Source organism: Passer domesticus, chromosome 3 (assembly GCF_036417665.1).
Source record: "Passer domesticus isolate bPasDom1 chromosome 3, bPasDom1.hap1, whole genome shotgun sequence".
In the NCBI taxonomy this organism is placed as follows: Eukaryota; Metazoa; Chordata; class Aves; order Passeriformes; family Passeridae; genus Passer; species Passer domesticus.
The window spans coordinates 26404506-26424629 of NC_087476.1; the positions used below are offsets into that span (position 1 = coordinate 26404506).

At 36.2% G+C, this 20124-nt stretch overlaps 2 long non-coding RNA genes across 2 annotated transcripts; one reads left to right on the top strand and one right to left on the bottom strand.

Moving 5' to 3' along the window:
* Nucleotides 1-452: 452 nt before the first annotated feature.
* LOC135297971 (uncharacterized) lies at nucleotides 453-6798 on the bottom strand. The gene is made up of 4 exons (XR_010359917.1): nucleotides 6676-6798; nucleotides 6495-6555; nucleotides 791-901; nucleotides 453-540 (listed from the first exon to the last, which is right to left on the bottom strand). It is a non-coding gene; the product is annotated as an uncharacterized LOC135297971 (long non-coding RNA).
* A 93-nt stretch (nucleotides 6799-6891) lies between these two features.
* LOC135297970 (uncharacterized) lies at nucleotides 6892-19710 on the top strand. The gene is made up of 3 exons (XR_010359916.1): nucleotides 6892-6989; nucleotides 7780-7844; nucleotides 19476-19710. It is a non-coding gene; the product is annotated as an uncharacterized LOC135297970 (long non-coding RNA).
* Nucleotides 19711-20124: the final 414 nt, after the last annotated feature.

Here is a 20124-nt window from a genome sequence, read left to right on the forward strand (position 1 = left end):
CTGTGGTTTTTTATTCAAATAAAACAGCACTCATGGTTTTACTACACTATTTTTCCATTACTTACTAGAGCTTCAGGGCTTGAGAAAATTATGGTTCCTCCTAAGAGCTGTAGTCTCTGTTACAAGTCAACAGATCATTTTTTATTATATGTTATTCATTTTGATTTTATTCAGCCTCAACTCAGACTGTCCTCAGAGAAGACCATCTTTTTCCATTTACTGTCCTGGGGAAAAAAAAATAGGTGCCATTAGCATGAGTCCCTTTAGCAACCCTTTTACCTAAAACTGAGCCTGCTTGAAAGCAATCTCCATTTGTATGTATTCCTAAAATATTTTTACTGGCTTGTAAGGATCAGAGGCAGTTTTACTTTGGGTGATGAATGTAAGCAACATAGCACTGAAGAGGACTCACTGAACCACTGAACCCCCCACACTCACATATGAATTCTTTCTCTCTCTAGAGCACTTTGGTTCCAGCTTGAGATTGTGCCCAGATCGTGTACATAGGGTATGAAGAGGGTCACCAACACCGGTCTGAGACTCAAGAAAATAAATTAATTTATGGAAACGGGTTAGAAAATCTTTGCCATGCTACTGATTCACCCAACGTCTTCTCAAATTTGCAGCAGTGGGACATTAATCATACTGCTGATTTCTCTCTTTCTTCAGTCCATTATGGCTGTTTTCAATATTTTAAGGTTCCTCACTTTAACACAAGATGTTGAGAATATGTTGAGATCAGGAGGGTATGAAATAATAATTTACAGGTTAATTTTTTTTAATTCAATACCTGCTGTATAAGTTACTTAGCTCATTCCTATTTTTCCACTGAATCTGCAAGACAGGCATCATCAACTGAAAGTATCTTCTTTTCACTTCTCTCTGCTGTAGTGCTACTCAGCTGTTGTCCCAACAATGAATAATTCAGGGGTTTGGGAATCAGGTAAGACAGAAAACAAAATGGTGTTATTTTCCCAAGTGCACAATTCCAAGACCAGTAAATTTTTGAAGGGAAATACAAGGAAAAAGCTTTCTACTGCTTTCATCCAGAGCCACAATTTTACATTCTTTGCTTCCAGACAGATTTTCAATATGATTGCCTTATACTATTTTGAAAATAACATGTATAATGCACTTACAATGGCCATCAGAATGGTTAAGGGTTGTTTTCCTCTTAAGCCACTATTTTGATGCTTTTATAAAAGGAAAATTATTCCTTGCTTGGATGACCTTTTCTGAGGCATGTTTTCGAAGCCAAAGTTATTTCTTTTCCTTCACTAAGAAAAGGTGTGATAAAATTAAATGTTTCTGGTTTAAAACTGTCAGAATGGGAAAAATGACAGTTTCATGCTTTGGAAAAAATGTTGAGATGCTTATTTACACTGAGAACTGCAAAATGACTTTATTTTATCTTTGAACGTGGCACTCACAGAAGAGAAAATACATTTTAAAGGAAAGTTGTTTAAGGAAAAAAAAAGTTGGCTTGAAAAGTGCTTAAAGAGCAAGATGGACAGGTCCATCAGTTTCTACAGGAAATCAGATATGCTTTATTGACATTAAAGGCATGTGTATATATATGCTTAAAATACATTCTTTATATTATATATTGTTTTTTTAGTTGTCCTGTTGTACAACTTTAGAGCTACTCAATATATAGGAGGCAGAGCTAGTAGGAAAAAACCATATGTTTGAGGTTATCTTATTTTTGTTATAATAACTTGGCTTTTGTTGCATATAACTATGCTATACCTTAAACATTCACATTGAAACTGCCTGACCCATCCCCAGAACATAATATTGCTCCCATCCTAAACAGTGACAATTATGATAATTTAATTGTGGCTTATCTTATTAAGACTGCTGCAACACAAATTATTAAAGCTATCAATTGCCACAGCTATTTCATTCTAGTGTTTCCTAATTTCCAAGTTTTCTACTTTGTAGTTCTATCACTCTTTACCAACCTGATACAATGTTTTGTGCTTAATCTGACTGGATGTTAGAATCACAAAGCTGCTTTAAATTTTATTTAGATTGGTCTTTGCATAGCAGTTTTTTAGTTCATAGAGGTCCCTGGTATATACAAAACCTGAAAATGTGGCCTAGAAGCATGTGGTAAGTTACTTCAGTTAAAATTTCTCATATTGGAAATATGTGATAAAAAACAAGATTAAAAATAGTTTGGATAATATAGTTTTAACATCTCAGTTTTGCATTACTTATGCATGCACTAAGCATCTCATCTTTCCCTGTTTGAAGATCCTAATTCCACTTTCTATGACCAATCTATATCACACTTTTTTCAAGCTTCCTATTTTTCATGAAATAATATCTTAATCCTGCCTGAAGTTTTTTCCTCTCATTAAAATTCCTTTGAAATGATGAGTTTTCCAATCTCTGCCACACTGGCATCTTTCTATCTGAATTTACTTTCAAGTGACAAAAACATGTAACTGCAATTCCATGCCATTAAAGTCAAAGGAAGATTTGCTATTGCTTTCAGTGACTGTACTGCATTCATCTGTAATGCAAGCAAAGGAAAAATAAGCAATCACATGAGATTTTTTTGAAACCTTCTTCCATTTCGCATAATGTCAACTATCTCCATGCCAAGCCATGTCTCATTTGCCTAGATAAGACTAGCACAGTTTTAGCACTAATTGTATAATGGATTTCGAGCCTCAGAGAAGCAGAGTTGCTTAATTCTGCCAGTAAAGTGTTATCCATCTCCTATACATTTTATAAAGATATGAAATGACTGTTCCATATGTACCACATGTTCCTTACAAATATATAATTCCACATTTAGCTGCAAAAATTCACTGAGAAAAAACCAATTTCAGACTTTGGTTTTGATCACTCAGATTTTTCTACTGAAATTATTTTGATAGGAGTGAATTGCTTTTATCTGGTGGAAGCATAATTTTCTGCAGTATGCTTTGACTTGGAAATTGTGAAAAAAACCCCAGGAGACTAAAAAAAGAATAATTTTAGTCTACCCAAGGACATTATTCAGCAAAGCAGCTAATTGTATGGTAACATTCAAAAAATAAAAAGAATGGGCAAATTTGTGTAAAGTTTGGTATCGTCAGAAATGATTTGGTGAACAAGAGGCACTGTGTTATTTTAGCTTTCATTTATACAGAGATTATTATGGACAAAGAGAAAGTTCTATGATGGGAGTTATTAGTGCATGGCTGTTGCAATAGAAATTTAGTGACAGACTTAGACCTGCAATAATAGCCAAGAAATATTCAGTTAGACTCCAGTTTTGAACTGCATTCAAATAAAGCAATTCCTGGTGGAGAAAATTGTGAGTAATTTTTTTGGTACCCGTCTGTCAAACTGTTGCATTTTTCACCACAAGATAATCACTTCTGTGTAAATGACAGTATCCAAATTGTAACCACTTTTTTTCTATTTATTTCTTTTTTTATATACAAAAAACACATATGATATTCTGATAGCTGTATTAAGTTTCTTATATTCTACCATTATCTGTGTTTTTAAATTGTCTCCAAGTTTTGTTTTATCAAAACATTTTTGTTGATGTAATTCAATTAAAACTCACTATGACAACCTTTTTAAAGGAAATAAACCTAACACCAGCTTTAGGAGCTTCTTGATTTCTACAAAATTTTCTGCAAGAAACACTCTATTGTGGAGGTGCTTTATTGGTATGATTATCATCTTATTTTCCTTGGCAAGCTCATGTTTTATCCTCATAAAGAATTCTTTAATCCTGTGAAACTCTCATTAAAGCAACCAAATCAATAGTGTTTAAGAAATACTGGATAGATTCTTAAAAAGTCACAAGGAAACCCAAGTCTGTTGCTGACAGAGTTCAGCTTTTTTCTCTGTAGCTGAGCTTAAAGGCAGCCAAGACAGATTCTCTAGTTAATACAAAACTGTCTGATACTGTAGAAATGTTTGAATGCCTAAGGCAATTAAACCAGTTTTGTTTTACTGCACTGACATTAGCAATGTCCTTTCGGTGTAAGGCAAAACCCAATCAACATCAGCCACAGGTAAGCAAAATATACCAGAAAAGGTATTGTGTAAGCACCAGCATGGAAGTGTTGATGCATTAATAATTGATGCAAATTATAGTTTTTCAGTTAGGATCTTTGGGATTTAATTCAGCTTTTGGAAGAGGAAGAAGGCTGGACTGAAATCATAAAAATCCTATAGGCTACAGCTAATTGTTGTGTCAGTTTAATAACTGTCCATATGACTGCTCTAGACAGTTTGCTTAAATGAGATATTCAGGATCCACTGGATCTTTCTGTATTTCATCAAACAAATTACTGTTAAAAACTATTAATAAAATTGTTGATCCTCTTTCACTCATTTTCCTGAGTAAAATAGGTGTGTATTTTAAGGTGTCTAGCCTTTCTCAGGCTTTCAGCCTGGAACAGGAGGAAGCCGAGTATCAAAACTACAAGCCTTAAAATTAATTTTTACTCTACTAATAACAGGAGTTTAAAACAAGTTAAGGTAAGCAGGGAATATTCATACCACACAGCATTTTGGGACACCATGTGACACCCTGGATTCTGTGTAGAGCCAGAACAGAAAGCAGGATGAAACTCTGTTGGTGCCCATTAGTGGGTTAGGTTCCCAACTTCAGCTGTGTAATCTTACAGCCTCAAAGCAGGAAGCAATCTTAACTGTAGGTACTACAGCCACTTCCACAAGTAATGTTTTTAAGGTATTAGAATAACAGTGTTTCAGGTATCAGAACCATCTCTCTGATGTGTAGCTCACCAAATTTTGCACACAAGTCATTAGTGGGACTGGGGCTTTTAAAATCTTTATTACTACTGCTCTTAGAATTTGTTTTTTCTGTGACATTTTAAATATATAGTAATCTAGTGTGAAAGTTCCAGTTTGACTTGTCAAATGTCCTTTATATATATATTTATATGTATATATTTATGTTTTTAACAGTCCTTCTGAAAGACCACCATGACAAAAGTTCAATAATGTGGTTAGCCAGGCATGGAAAGAAGGAGTCCAAAAGATCAGAGAATCATTTTGCATTTTTCATGGAAGATCTATGTAATCAGATGAAAAAGAAAATTGCTGGTCTTAGAACTTTGTGAAAGAGTACCAGGGAAATATTTGTCATTGTAATTCGCATTTTAGAGTGACAGAATATGCTGCAGCCACTGATAAAGCAGATCTGAGAAATAAGAGGCTAAGATTTCAGCATTCTCTCATGCTGTTATTGTGGATATTAATTGTACATAACATAAAAATTTATTGTTTTTATTAGCCTAGCAGGTAGCATTGGTGTTCTGGTTAGATGTGTGCCAAAATATGTATTTTAACATAGCATAGAAGCTATAGAAAATGGCATTTTAAAAAGAGATATTTAGAAATCAAAAATGCATTTAGAACTATATTTTCAATGTCAAAATAGGTGAAAGTTCAATGAAGTCTATAGAATTTGCAAGTCCTAGCAGATAATGCTGCGCATTGTGGAACTCATAATGGCCTCTTAAATAAAATTTTATTAAACACTCCTAGTCATCTCAGTTTGAGATTTATTTAATCGTATGCCTCTGAAGTTATCTGCATTTTGTCGTGACCTTTTATCTTTCTTTTAGAATGCTTCTGCATCTACTCGCAAAGACCCTTGTTTACACATTCCCCATGGAGCTGCCTCCTCACACTGCTTAGTAATTGCAGGTTTTAAAATGTTTACTTTTGTGTGGGTGGTAGTGAAATCTATAATTGAAGGTTTCTTTTTAGCAGATGTTCCCTTGTTTATAGCAAGGATAATAAAAATTTGAGGCTCTCCAACATCATCTAAATATCCTGGAATTCAATTTAAAGCTTTTTTGTTGGAACTATAATACTTACTGACTTCATTCAACAAACAATAATAAAAGAATCCTACCAATTGCTAAATTTCCAATACAGCAGCTCCTGCTTTAAATGGATTAGACTATTAGGGTCATCTATTTGCAAATGCATCTGAGCAGGAGCTGGTGCCTGCTAGTAAAAAGTTCTGGGTTTTGTTTCTAAATACAGGCATAAGATTTAAAAGACCTGTGTTTTGGTTACTTTGATAGACTTTGTACAGTTTGTATTGCAGGTGTCATGTCTATGTCTGTTACTGGAAAATAATTGAACTCTTACTATCAAACCCATCCATTTGAGGTATGTAAGAACTATATGCCAGACCATACAGCAAAGGGAAAACTGAGCCACAAACAAGCTCTAATCACGTCATCATGATAGCAGACCAAACAAAGCAATAGATGCAGGAGGATCTTGGTGGAGCTTTAGCGTGTTCCTATTTGACATGGTATTGTCGGAAAAGTTGTTGAACTCTTCTAAGACAGAATTATAGAAGAACATAACATTGTCTATCCCTCTACTCAGCACTGCTGAGGCCACATCTCAAGTCCTGTATCCAGTTCTCAGCCCCTCAATTCAGGAACAACACTTTGGTGCTTGAGTGAGTCCAGAGAAGTGCAATGGACCTGGTAAAGGGTCTGGAGCTCCTTCTGTGAGGAGTAGCTGAAGGAGCTGGGGCTGTTTATCCTGAAAAAAATGAGGCTCATGGGAGATTGTTGCTCTCTACAACTGCCTGAAAGGACGCTGTAGCCAGGTGGGGCTCAGTGTCTACTCCCAGGTAACCAGAGACAGGACAGGAGGACTCACTCCTAAGCTGTGTCAGGGAGGTTTATGTTGGACATCAGGAAGAAATTCTTCACACAAAGGGTGAGTAGCTATTGGAATGGTCTACCCAGGGAGGTGGTGCCATCACCAGACAGAGCCTTTAGGGCCATGCTCTAGCTGACACGGTGGTGTTCAGTCATAGGTTGGACTCAATGATCTCAGAGGTGTTTTCCAACCTAGCTGATTCTATGTTTCTGCGTAGGGGATGCACCAGCCTCAGCTTCAGTCTGTCATCTCTGTTGAAGTACACACAGCCTGAGGCTGCTCAGAGCCACAATTCATACTAGCTTGAACAGGTTTGTTACTGGGAAAAAATGAAAAGCAGAAGAGAGAGGAAGCAAGAATGCAGGCACTGAGGAAACTCAGGCTGTACTTTGAAAAGAATGGACACATGAAATGTTCAGACTAATCTGTGTTTCTATTGGAAAGATTTTTATATTATACCTGAGCTTATAATTATTTTTCTACCAGAAAAATAAGTCTATACTAGCAAAGCTAGAGTAAATCCTTTGTGATAAAATTAGAAGCCAGTCATAAAGTAGACACATAAAAGTAAGAAGATGAATATTGAGCATTCAGTGCAGTTGACATCAGGTATATTATATTTTTAGTTGTTTCTTAGGCATAACATGATGCACTTTTTGGTTATGAGAGTCAAGGACCAAACCAGTACCATTCTTGAAAGCACTGTCATTCAAAAGGAGAACCTCAGCCTGGGTTGCTTTTCCTCCTCTTTTGCTGGAGATAATTGCATGTCCCTGAGCAAAAACCATTTTTTCTAGAATGTTCCTTTCCCTTTCTCCTCTAAATTATTTGACCCCTATTTTCCAGAGATTTTGGTTACTTGAATGAAAACAAAATATTGTTTAAACATTTTAGGGAGGGTTTTTCTTTTGACATCCAAAGATTCTTGGACATGTTCATTTTTTATGCTAGGTTTGTCTTCCTACTTTCAAGCTCTATTGAATTACCATATATTTTTCTTCCCAGACAGTGTGATTTGCATTTTTCTTAAAATAAAATATCACATGCATAACTTTGTGATAGTCTAATAATACCTGATCTCCTGCTGTCCTTTTAATGAAGATTGCAGAGGACCACTGAGGACTGATGTGGTATTTGGAATGGTTCCTTTTAAACTCTTTTCCAAGGTAACTTCCCCAATCATCTCTTGTCAGAATCAAAGGCTCAAGCTGCCACAGTGACTGACAGGCAAAATAATTACTGAAAGAAACCAGAGATCCATTAGGGAACATGCAGGAAATTTTCTCTCTGGATTCACCTCACAAACCCATTGGAGCTTTTGCTACGATAGATTCTCCTGCACCATTTAACAAGAAAATACTAAAATTTAGCCTAAAATGAGCCTGAAACTGCAGCAGGACACAGTAGCATAGAAGCATAACAGATGTGTCTTTAAAGCTCTCCCTGTTTACACGTGACTGAGAAATAGTAAATTTCTGAGAGGTGCGCAAAATTGTCTGCATTTCATGTAGCCACAGGGTGTGATTTTATTTTTTTTTCCTCTTTGAAAGTCTAGGAATGTCTCTCAAAGCATCCTCGTGTAATGGCTATAGACCTGAAATGTGAAAATGCCATCATTTTCGCATTTGGCTTAAGTGCTGCTATTCACTTTTTACAGGGTATTCTAATAGCTGAATTCAGCTGAGCTACAAATAATGGAGTTATACACACTCCCTTCTATTCACTTTGCCCAGAGACTGCAAGCAGACAACAATTTCACTTAATATGAGACACTTGCCCTTTGACAGGCAATTGTGTGTGATAAGCTCAGTTGCTGTTGCAGCTTTCACCTGTCTCTTATTTTTTAGTATAATAGATTAACAAGGACCATTTTTTTACATCCCAAACTGCTGTTCATCTAAAAACCACAGAGAAGTAGTTCATCTGTTTAAATACAGGTGATTTCATGTATAATATCACAACAGAATTTTGTCTTTTTTTTCCTGAAAATTTTAACAGATAAAATTCCAGAGCAATCCAAAATAGCAACAAGACAGTAAAGAAACAATGACACATGCATTCTTATAAAAAGATAAGTGGTATTAATACTGAAATTGCTTTTCTACTGTTGCCTGCACCTAGCCTGCAGGCAATCTGCATTCCCTTCTCCCTCATGTCTCTGAATAATTTTATTCACATTTCCTGCAGCAGGTTTACATCTTCTTTGTGTTTTCTCCTCCCCACACAGGCAGAGAGATCTTTTAGAATTAATTACTTTTGAATATTAACAAATGTTAAAGCCATCAGATAAACTGGGAAGGTTGACATGAGACCCCATGAAGAGTCACTACAAAAAAGCCAGGAAAAAAAATTCATTTTGGGGAGTAGCCCTTCATTTGGGATTAGGTATTTTGTTTGCAGAAGCAACACAACTTTCTCCTCTTTACATAGTATCTTTCTCATTGTGAAGTTATTCTCTTTTTTTCACCCATTTATCCTAGGTATCTCTTAATACTTTAAAAAAAAATTGCTATTCTTATTTCTATGTGAAAGCTATTAATTTTTATTTTTTGGAAGGACGTCTCTATCCAAAAAGCACTAAAATGTGAATTTAGTGATCTCAAAACCCATATGACATATTAGAGAATACCATATTTATTATATTGCAGAACTTTGAAACAAGAAGACTATTTTTTATTTACTCAGAAGGTGATTTCCTGAGCTTATTATTGCTTCTTTCTCTTGGTTTTATTATTCATCTAGTATTTTTAATCAGTAGCATAATGAGATTTTCTTCCTATGTTGCCTGGTATTTCTTCCTTTCAGTCTCCCTCTTCATCCTTACCTCTTTTTCTCCATCTGTAATAACATCCCTCCATTCTTCAAAAGGCCATTTTCTCTCTTCTAAATGTTGTCCCATTTTTGGGGTTGGTTCATTTCTTTCATTGTTTGCATTAAGCCTCTCATCTTTTACTTCAAAGCTGTTTTGGCATTCTAGACACCTGTTTTCTGAGAAGCTTGATTTTTGAAGATGCTGCTTCAGCTCGGGTAGCATTTGGAGTTGCTAACAAACACTTTAATTCAAGAGAGACTCAAGACTTGAACTGATGAAAACTAAAGATCTGATGCTCAGCAGGATATCTTATTGGATGTTTGATAGAGTGAGCTTTGGAAGAGGCTCTGCCAGTGATTTGCCCCCAGCAGGACTTTGTGTCACTAATAGAAACCCTTTAAGGCTTCCATTCCAGCCAGTTGTTAATCAACCTCCTTGTACACTTATCTGGCCCACACTTCTCAGTTTGTCTACTTTGTTTAAGTCTAAGATACTTTGTCATGCAAAATGCCATCATTAAGATTTTGGATTTCAGAGTTTGCATCACTTATATGGAACAAATTATATCAGATACATATAAAAAGATGAGAAGTTTAATCTAAATTTGAACATGTTTCCTCACTTGATGCATATTTCATATGATCCATATATGTTTTGTCTTAAACTGTGGTAACAAAGGTAGGTCTAGGTATGATGTAGCAGTCTGAACAATCAGGATGTGATGGAATTGTTTTGACCTTCAGCACACAGATGAAAGGACAGGCAAAGTGCCCCTGTTACAAGTGACAGCATCTGGAAAGCCCATACAGATTTGAAGCAATGTTTTTCACAACACAAGAAACAGACAGGACATTTAGACATTCGAAGAGATGTATTAAATTTTTTTTAAATCCATCAGCTAAACTACGTCAATAGCTGTAGTGGCATATACATTTCTTAACTTTCAGAAGGTTTGCAGTATCCAAGAACAAAATATCTGTCATTTAATAGGAACAACCTAATGATCTTGGTTCTATGCTGAAATGCAAACACATTTCTCCAACTGATTTTTGTTTTTAACATCTGGCCTCGCCTATTACTAGGTTTAGAATAAAGCAGTTGTTGTGTGGCCCATTTGATTCTCTGACCCCCAATTAACTGACTATGAGGAAATATTGCACTTAAAAAAACCCTATCACATATAAACTTAAAATTGTCTATTTTCTATTAGTTTACTCTCACCATTTATACCCAGCTGCTAGCAGAAGAAGCCATGTTACTTCTTCATAAACAAATTTCAGTAGAAGTTTAGATCTTCAGTTACAAATGCTGTCACTTATTTTGAAAGTAAATGGTGATCCTGACAGTTAAGCACACCATGGAATCCTTTGTACTGCCTGAAATGTACTTGACTATATGAATAATAGATGTTACTAAAGTATTTAATATGCAGAAAATTGTCACAAATTCAGATTATTACAGCTGGAAGTCACTATAGACTTTTGCCTTATATAACTAAACAACAACAATATCCAAATTTGGTTCTTCACTGGAAGCATGGGAAAGTTTAAAAATGCTATGGATGTCATAGTAAATGAAGGAACAAAGCATTCATGTGTTAAAGGTCCACCCTTCTCTGTATGGAATTCTTAGGAATTATTCTATTTTCTCTTTGTGAATGTAGAGGCTTAGCCTGTGCCAGGGATTAGAATTTCTAAGGAATTAAAACTGATCAAACGTTTAATGGAGGTCTCATATCAGCTAAGTGAAAATAATATACTAGAAGAACTCAGTGATGTGTTTGATTAAATTGGTTGCATTAAGGACACACTTCACATTTGTTTAAACCCTGAGGTAACCCCATTTATTACTCAAGCTGGGAAAACTGTTGTTATTGAGAGAATGTGTTCAGCAGAAACTGTAAAGCAAGCTGAATTTATAAGTTATTAAGTCAGTTAGTGAACCACCTGGCTGGCTGCAGTTGAAGGTGGTTGGGTAGAAAAGAGGAAGAGATTGTCAGCAAGTATGCCAAGAAATAAATTAAATTTGGTAATGACTTAATGAGAGCACATTCATATACTCACTGTGGAAGAAAGAAGAAAAACACTGGCAATAAAATTTCAGTCTTGTAAATGCATATATTTTGGCCGATATATATTCCCATGGAAAAAATAACTTTCACATAATATGTTTAATAAATTCTCCTCCCTGTGGTTACCTTGATTCCAGCAGGATTGTTTCATAAGCACCTGCAAAAAAATGAAAAGAAAAGCTAGACACAAAGGCTTTAACAGGTGAAGAAAGAAGGCATATCAGTCCAAGAATACAACCCCAAAGACCCCTGCCCAGCTCATATCAGTTTTTTAAGAACTTTAGTTTGCAGTGACAAGTTTTCAGAGGTTTTCAATGGTACATTGTTTCATCTATTAGTCAATACTACAATTGACTACCAGTCAATGACTACACCCTATTTTGGGAGCAGGGACAGGAACTGTGGCACAATCTTGTAACCATCTGCCTGCAGAATTATTTCTTTTGGTTTTTTTCTTCACTTCAGCCACATTCCCCGGATCACTGTCCTACTGGTGTGCAGATCACACACCAGAAAATTTTTCATAGTTTGGTGTGGTCATACCAGGATCACAAAAGAGGACTAGGATGCTGTTACCTCTTTTTCTTACACTTAAAAACATGTCTTTTGCAGTTAGCTTTTTAAGTTAGTGTGATTACAGTAACCCTGAGAACAATAACTTTAGGACTTCACTGAAAAAACCAAACCCAAACAAAAAGCAGACAGGGGGGCACCATGTCCTGGAGTGCATCTGGCACCGCATCACCAGCCAGGCAAGAGAGGGGACTGTCCTGCTCTGCTCTGCTCTGCGCTGGGATGGTGTCACCTTGAGTGCTGGGGGCAGTTTTGGTCATGGTGAGTGCTCTGGAGGGGAAGCCTCAGCCTTGTGAGGAGTGGCTGAGGTCACTTTGTTTTTCAGAAGAGGAGACTGAGGGGAGACCTCACTGTGGTCTTCAACATCCTCATGAGGGAAAGTGGAGGTGCAGGTACTGATCTCTTCAGTCTCAGGACCAGTGATAGGACTTGAGGGAGTGAAATGAAGCCGAGTCAGAGAAGGTTTGGGTTGGATATTAGAAAAAGGTTTTTCACCCCGAGGGTGGTTGGGCACAGGAACACACTTCCCAGGGAAGTAATCACAGCACCTGAGCAGGGACAGGAGTTCAGCTAAGTGATCCTGATGGGTCCCTTCCAGCTCTTATTCTATGAAACAAAATTCTGTTTGTGTTTAGGTCATTGCAGGACAGGAGGTGTGATCTGAGAATAGTTTGGGTGAAATTCTCTGCAGAATTTTGGGTTAGAGCTGGAGTCAGTTCCCCTTCCATCTATGGGGAGAAAATGTGCAAGGAGAAATGCTAGAAATCCTGGACTTCAATACATTTATTTCTAGAGCACTAAAGTTGGTGAACAAAAATTATTTTTTTTTAGATGTGAGTCAGAACATAAGACAAACTTTCTGTGTAGAATTACCCAGTTTTGCCTAGGCAGTTTACTCTTGTTCACTAGCTGTAGGTATAGAAGTACAGAGCTTCATGATTTTCAGTATCTTCTTATCCATGAGTTGGCGCTCTGTGAACTCTTTTAAGACATTTGTATTCCCCATGGTGGAGTACACTATGAAATATGTTCAGTGTGGCCCATAGGAAATGGGCAGTCACTGATCAAAGTGTTCGTGTGTACTTAGGTTACCTGAGATGCACTGAAGGTAAGAACAGGACTGTGTGAGGTTTGGTGCAGTACAGAGGGGAGACAGCTACAGTTATCAGTAATGCTGTGCCTTGTAGAAAAACTCCGCTGACCCTGGCAACAATAAAGCTGTGTTAGCACAACTCCTATGTTAATAAACTCAAGTAATAAATCATATGAGAAATAGATTAGGCCAAAAAAAAAAAAAAAAACAACCAAAAAACAAAACAAGTATCATGGTTTAACACTGGCCAAATGCCAGCCACTCATGACAGCCACTCACTTGCCCTCCTCTGCTACAGCTGGGTAGAGGAGAGAAATAAAAATTAAACAAAGGGTTCATGAATTGAGATAAGGACTGAGAGAAAGCACTCCAAGGGTGAAACAGGCTCAACTTAGAGGTACAAAGTGAATTTATTATTAACAAAGTCAGAGGACAATAATGAGAAGTAAAATAAACCCTTAAAACCATCTTTTTCCCCACCCTCCCCAAGCCCTCCCTCCTTCCCACCGACAGCACAGGAAGACAGGGTGTGGGGGTTTGGTCAGTTCATAACTCAAGATGATCTTCTACTTTTCTGGGAGAGCAGTCCTTCCCCTGTGAGACCATGGGGTTTCTCCCATGGGAGGCAGCTCTCCATAAACTCCTCCAGTGTGGTCCACTCTCACAAGCAGCAGCCAGACCTCTGCTGCAATGTGAGTCCCTCCCATGGGTCCACAGCCCTCCCAAACCTGCTGTGACGTGGGTCTCTCTCCCACGGGGTGCAATCCTCCAAGGACAGGCTGCTCCAGCCTGGAAGCAAGGGCTCTCTCTCTCCATTGGATCTCCCATTGGATCACAGCTTCTTCCAGGCATCACCTGCTCCAGCTTGGGCACCTCCTGCATGGGCCATGGGTGGATCTCTGCATTCCCCATGGATCTCCATGGGCTGCAGGGGCACAGCTGCCTCACCGTGGTCTCACCATGGCCTGCAGAGGAATCTCGGCTCTGGCACCTGGAACAGCTTCTCCCCTCCTTGTGCACTGACCTTGGAGTCTCCATGTTGTTTTCCCTCACATATTTTCCCCTTCTCCTCTTCTCTGACTTGGAGAAAAACTGTGTTCCACTATGTTTTGATTTTCTTCTTAAGTATGTTATCACAGCGGTGTTACCAGCCTCTCTCATTGGCCCAGCTTTGGCCTGTGGCATGTCCATCCTCAGAGCCACCAGGGATTGTCTCTGCTGGACATGGTGGAAGCTTCCAGCAGCTTTCCACAGGAGCCACCTCTGTGCCAATCCCCCCCCCAGCAAAAACCAGGCTATACAAAATCAACAGAATAAGCAAGGAAATTTGTGTCACTTCCAGAGTCTTAGGATATTCAAGCATTACAAATTTATTCTACTGGCCTTTCTCAGTCACTGCAAGAACTTTCCACTTAATTCTGAAATCTTTGAAATCCTTTGGAATTAGAGCCAAATCCAGATACTTTCAACTCAAGCTGAACTAAATTTGCAGGAATATAATTTGTCTTAGGAACAAACGTGTGCTGCAAAATTAAAAAGGAAAGATTTTCATGGGACACATATCAGACAGAATTTCTTCAATAATTATGAACATATGTCTCAAGGGACAATAGATCTATAAATGCTTTGGTTTGGGTTAAGAGCTTGGTAGCTCCAACTTTTTGGCACTGCCCTCTCTTATCTTATTGTCAGAGGTTATTTCCATAAATGCTTTGCCAGTTTAAATTGTTTGTCTTAAGCTGTTTATACCAGTATGTTCCCAGTCAGTCAGTATATGCAAAATGCACAGCTGACCCTGGCTATTACTATGCTGTAATGTCCTGTGACAGGTGCCATACCTGAAGTTTGAAAATCTGAATAAAAGAAGAATTTTGTTTTAGATATCCGTGGTTTCTAAAAGCTAGAATATATCTCAAAATAACCCATTTAAATCCATTAAAATTAAGAAGTGTTAATTGTAACATTCCAAAGCTATAGGAAGTAGTTATTACATGACTAATATGGTAGTGCAGAAACATAATTAACATAAAAACCTTAGTTTGCAAAAATTTTGCTCAGGCTTTAGTCAAGAAAATAAGGTACAATGTGAAAAGGTAAAAGACATAAAAGCTTTTTTCCTGGTCATCACAGAAGTTTCAGGGGTACAGCCCTGCTTAAAACACATTGGTCCAGACTGCAGAACCACATGTACCTGGCAACACATGAAGAAAGACAGTATTTTACAATTCAAATAAACTACATCATACCTTTATTAACATGGCTGAGGCTGATACCAAGAAGAATATGCAATTGTTCAGTCTAGATGTCAGGAGGCCTACTTTCATTCCTTTCTTGAGACTTTTTTAAGATTTAAGGGAAATATTTGGAGTCATTCATGATCTATGAGAAACATCAGAACTATATTTTTGATTTTTCTCATCTCCACCTGTTTGGCTACTGGACAGCATCTAATTTGACCATGCTCAACTAAATTTCTTTCCTCTTCACGTAGCAAACCCAAATAATATTTTGTGATAGTTCAGCCTGCTCTTGAACTCTTTCTTTTACTAAAATCCCTATGAATTCTTTTCTTAATTTATATGAATCTTCTTTTCTTAATTTATATGAATCTTCTTTTCTTAATTTAAATGAATCATGTGCATTTACCATATTATTAAAAGTAGAAAATATGGCAGATTTTGAGGGCGATTGAAGGAAATAAGCAGAAGTTGAACAGGTTCTCATGAAAAATCTGAGGAAAAAACCTGTAAACTCTAATGTCACATGGGAAATTAATGCTCAATAATTTAACTGTTCATTTATATATAAAAGACTCGCCTATTTAAATATCAGTACATCTCTCCTGAATGACAAACTAATTTTTTTCAATAAAAGCAAAAAAAACAGTCAATAGAGTGTAATAAACTGGAAAAAGACCCCAAAATACAAAACAAAACAAAAAAAAACCCAAAGGAAAACAGAATGCCAGAACACACGTGATAATGATTCAGCCAATTCAAACCAAATATATCTGGAAGGAGTTAGTGCAAAGTTCTCTTAAATTGTTTTCTATGACCAATTACACATTACAATTTTTGCCTTCTACTATTCAGGCTATTGCCTTTCTAAAAGATTTCCCTCATAAGACAATTAAAAAGGGCCAAAGATTTACTTTAGTTTCTGTATGTTTGCAGATAAAATTTACCTCATGCAGAGACTAAGAATTTGGCTGGAAAATTGGAAGCGTCAAACTGCTTGAATAATTAAAAAGAGAGAATTGTACTATAAATTGTTTCCCAGCTTGTGTTAGTTGCTTGAAAAAATGAGAAGAAAACAAACATAAAGTAATAATTTGTGGGGTGGAGGAGAATTTTTATTTCTCTGTGTGCTCTCAAGCTACAGAACAAAAGTTAGTTCATTTTAATCAGACAATTCTGTTCTAGTACCAAAATCTTGACAGGCCTTCATTACTGTGACTGCTTCACATATGTGGCCTTAATTTGCCTTCATAATCACATATAAACAAAAGTATGATTCAAAATCCATGTTCTTATCAGCTATAAAGTTTGTTACTCACTTTAGATTAATTCAAGGATATGAGGAAGGTGTATGACTTTGATTTACTAGTGTTCCAAATAATATTTTTTTTTAAAAAGCAGGCAGTAATCAGATTATTGTAAAATTTGTTTTATATACAACACAGAAATCAGTCTTTAAATAAAAAGGATCCTAAATAATTTTTTTCCTGATGATCAGAAAAGCATTATAAAATGCAATATTGAATAAAGGTGCACAATTTCTGAAACTTTAGATGCTACCCAGATCAGTAAGACAATATTTGTTTCATTCATATTTGGAATGTATTAAACTTAACACTTACTTCAGTATGGTTGTAAAGATAAGCAAAGCTTTTTCTGTACTTAAAGATATTAAACACATTGTTAAGCTAGTTGCCTCCTTAATCAGTGTTTCAATTAATTCATGTCCAGACATCATTGCCTTCTTCATCAGACATTCAAAGCTCCAGGTCCAAAACATCTAAGATAAATCATATGTCTTTGAACTTTAGTATTATAGGATATCAGGTTCTGATGTCTTTACCAGAGCAAAAATTAATAAGACCTGGCTCAGGTGTTATACACAACTTGTTGCTGTGATTAGCTGTACAACCAGATTTTCCTTATACTTGTTTTATGTTTTATCTGCACTGTTACTTCCAAGATATTAATTATTTACACATTGTTGTAGAGTAGTTAAGCAGAGTAGAATTTTCTAACTATTTCTGCTCTTGTAATATGACAATTCTCAGGTGTTTTTTTTTGTTTGTTTGTTTTTGTTTTTTTTTTTTTTAATGAGCAAATAAACCCCTAAACTATATTTCTAATTACTTACCTAGAAGTTAATTACTTCTAGGTTCTAAATAAAATTTTGCTTCAATCCAAAAATTTCAATGAAAAAGACAAAAAGGTACTTGCCAACTATAATTTTGAACTCTAAGAAAGGAAAAATGTTAGAAAACTTAAGGAAGAATTCTGTTCTTTTTACAGGATAACACAACTGCTGAGATAGTAATAATGATTTATTTTTAAAATTGATGAGTTTTTATAAAGATCGGGAATTGTGATAGAAATTGCTAAAATATTGAAAAATATTGCTAAAATATTGAAAAAATATTGCTAAAATATTGAAAGCCCTTATTACTAAGGGCTAGAGCAAAACATTAGTAATAAGGGCTTTCAATTTATTTGGGAAGCAAAGAACAGAAGACAATTACTAAAACCAGGAAAAGAGCCTCCAAATAAATCTTGAAGGTCACATTTAATAACATACTATAATAACATAAAACACCTAGATAAAAGGCTCAGTGGTTATGAAAGTAAAATTAATATATTAGCATAAGTTTTACACAGGTATTAGATTTGGTATGATGGACTCTGAGATATAGCAAAAACTCAAGAATAAAATTAGACACTTGAAACTGGCAATTAGGGTCACATTTTGCTCTCAGATTTAAATGCATGACTCATATGTAAGACCAAACAAATTAAATTATCTCTCTTGGTGTTTAAATGATATCTGATCTTGCAGCATTGAATAATGGCAGTGTGAGGGAAAAGAGGAACAAATGACAATTCCTTCTCCTCTCCTCTCCTCTCCTCTCCTCTCCTCTCCTCTCCTCTCCTCTCCTCTCCTCTCCTCTCCTCTCCTCTCCTCTCCTCTCCTCTCCTCTCCTCTCCTCTCCTCTCCTCTCCTCTCCTCTCCTCTCCTCTCCTCTCCTCTCCTCTCCTCTCCTCTCCTCTCCTCTCCTCTCCTCTCCTCTCCTCTTTCAGCATGAAGGAATTTATGTCTTCACAGTCATCCCTAAGGTACTGAGATCAAAGGACATTATTTTGAAGTGAGATTATACTACTGCAGGTCTTAAACTTTCCAAACAAGCATAGAGTTCAATTCTTAAGTTTTTTCTAATAGTAACTTAGAGAATTTGTTGATTGGGCATTTCTTTACGTAAAAATACAAATTAACAGAGAACAGGCACAAATATTCTTCAATTAGCTTGTGTGGCAGTGTCTTTCCAGCTATTTTCACAAATAGTGAAAGGTCTGCAGGTTAACTGCTTCCCACAGCATCATCATAACAATAGTTCTTCCTTACAGCAGCTGGTGTAACTTCTATGTCTGCCTTTTCACTCTTCAGGTACATCAAGAGAAGTTTTGCTGAACACTTTGGAGGTGAACATTCAAAACTGGGTTAAGAGAATAATGGCGAATATGGCTGTAATTTTAAGATCACTCATAAATATACTTTTTCACAGTCTTAGTCAATTCAAATTTTTGTGGCAGTATTGTCTCAGCACATGACAATCTCTATCTCAAACTGCTTAAAGAAAGTTCTGGAATCATGTGAATAATTTGACATATATTGGAAAAGTCCATCTACTGTCCTTAAAACAGGCTTAGTAGAGCCAATTACTGGACAGTAGATGGAAACCAAAGAGGCTGCAAACATAGATCCAAACTGAACTACTTTGTGAATGGACATGGAAGATAATGTCAATTAATTGTGTTTTGTTGAGAGTCCTTCTTAGCTGGGATACTGTTGTAAAAAATTACTTGTGTGAAGGTTTATAACACATATGTGGTGGTGTTGTTGTGAGTTTAAATTCAAACAAAATGCTTATTTCCCACTGATAGAAAGCTTAGAAAAATCAACCAGCAATAAGAAAAGCTTTGAATTCTCAATCTTTCTTGTGATGTTTTCTTGTTTCTCAGCTCCATCACAAAAGATCTGAAGACAAATTGCACCCTCTCCTGCAGTTAGAGAACACCATTTTCTTCTACTATTGGCCTCAGCATGTCATAAGCTACAGTCTTGTTTCTGCTGTGTAACTGAATGGCTTCATAAATTACAATTTAGATACAATTCTACTGATAATACAGGTACCAGAAGAAATAGGGCTTAACAAAACCCTTTCAGAATGTGAGTTACCAGCAATAAAAAAGCTGAAGTGAGGAAAAAAGTCTTTTTTTTTATATATATAGTTTGGATAATTAGATAAACCTGCATGATATATATTTTTAGAAACATAGTTATTTTCCATTTAATAATAGAGGTATTTTTTTTAATGTATATTCCTGCTTCTTTCTTCAAAGGATACATCTAATTTATTCAGAGACAGAGCATTTTGTTTCATTTATTAAATAATTAATAAATTCTGTTGAACTATCTTGTTAAAAACAAATTGTTCCAAGTTTAATATTATAATTACAAACCAGCATTTTAGTGTTGAGTGATTATTCCCATCGCTTAAGTCTTTTTTGTTTTTGGCAAAAAATGTCACAACACAAATGACAGTCTGCTGAAAACAGCCTTTAATTCTGAAATTGTAAAAAGGGAGGCCCATATTTTTTTGTTTCATTG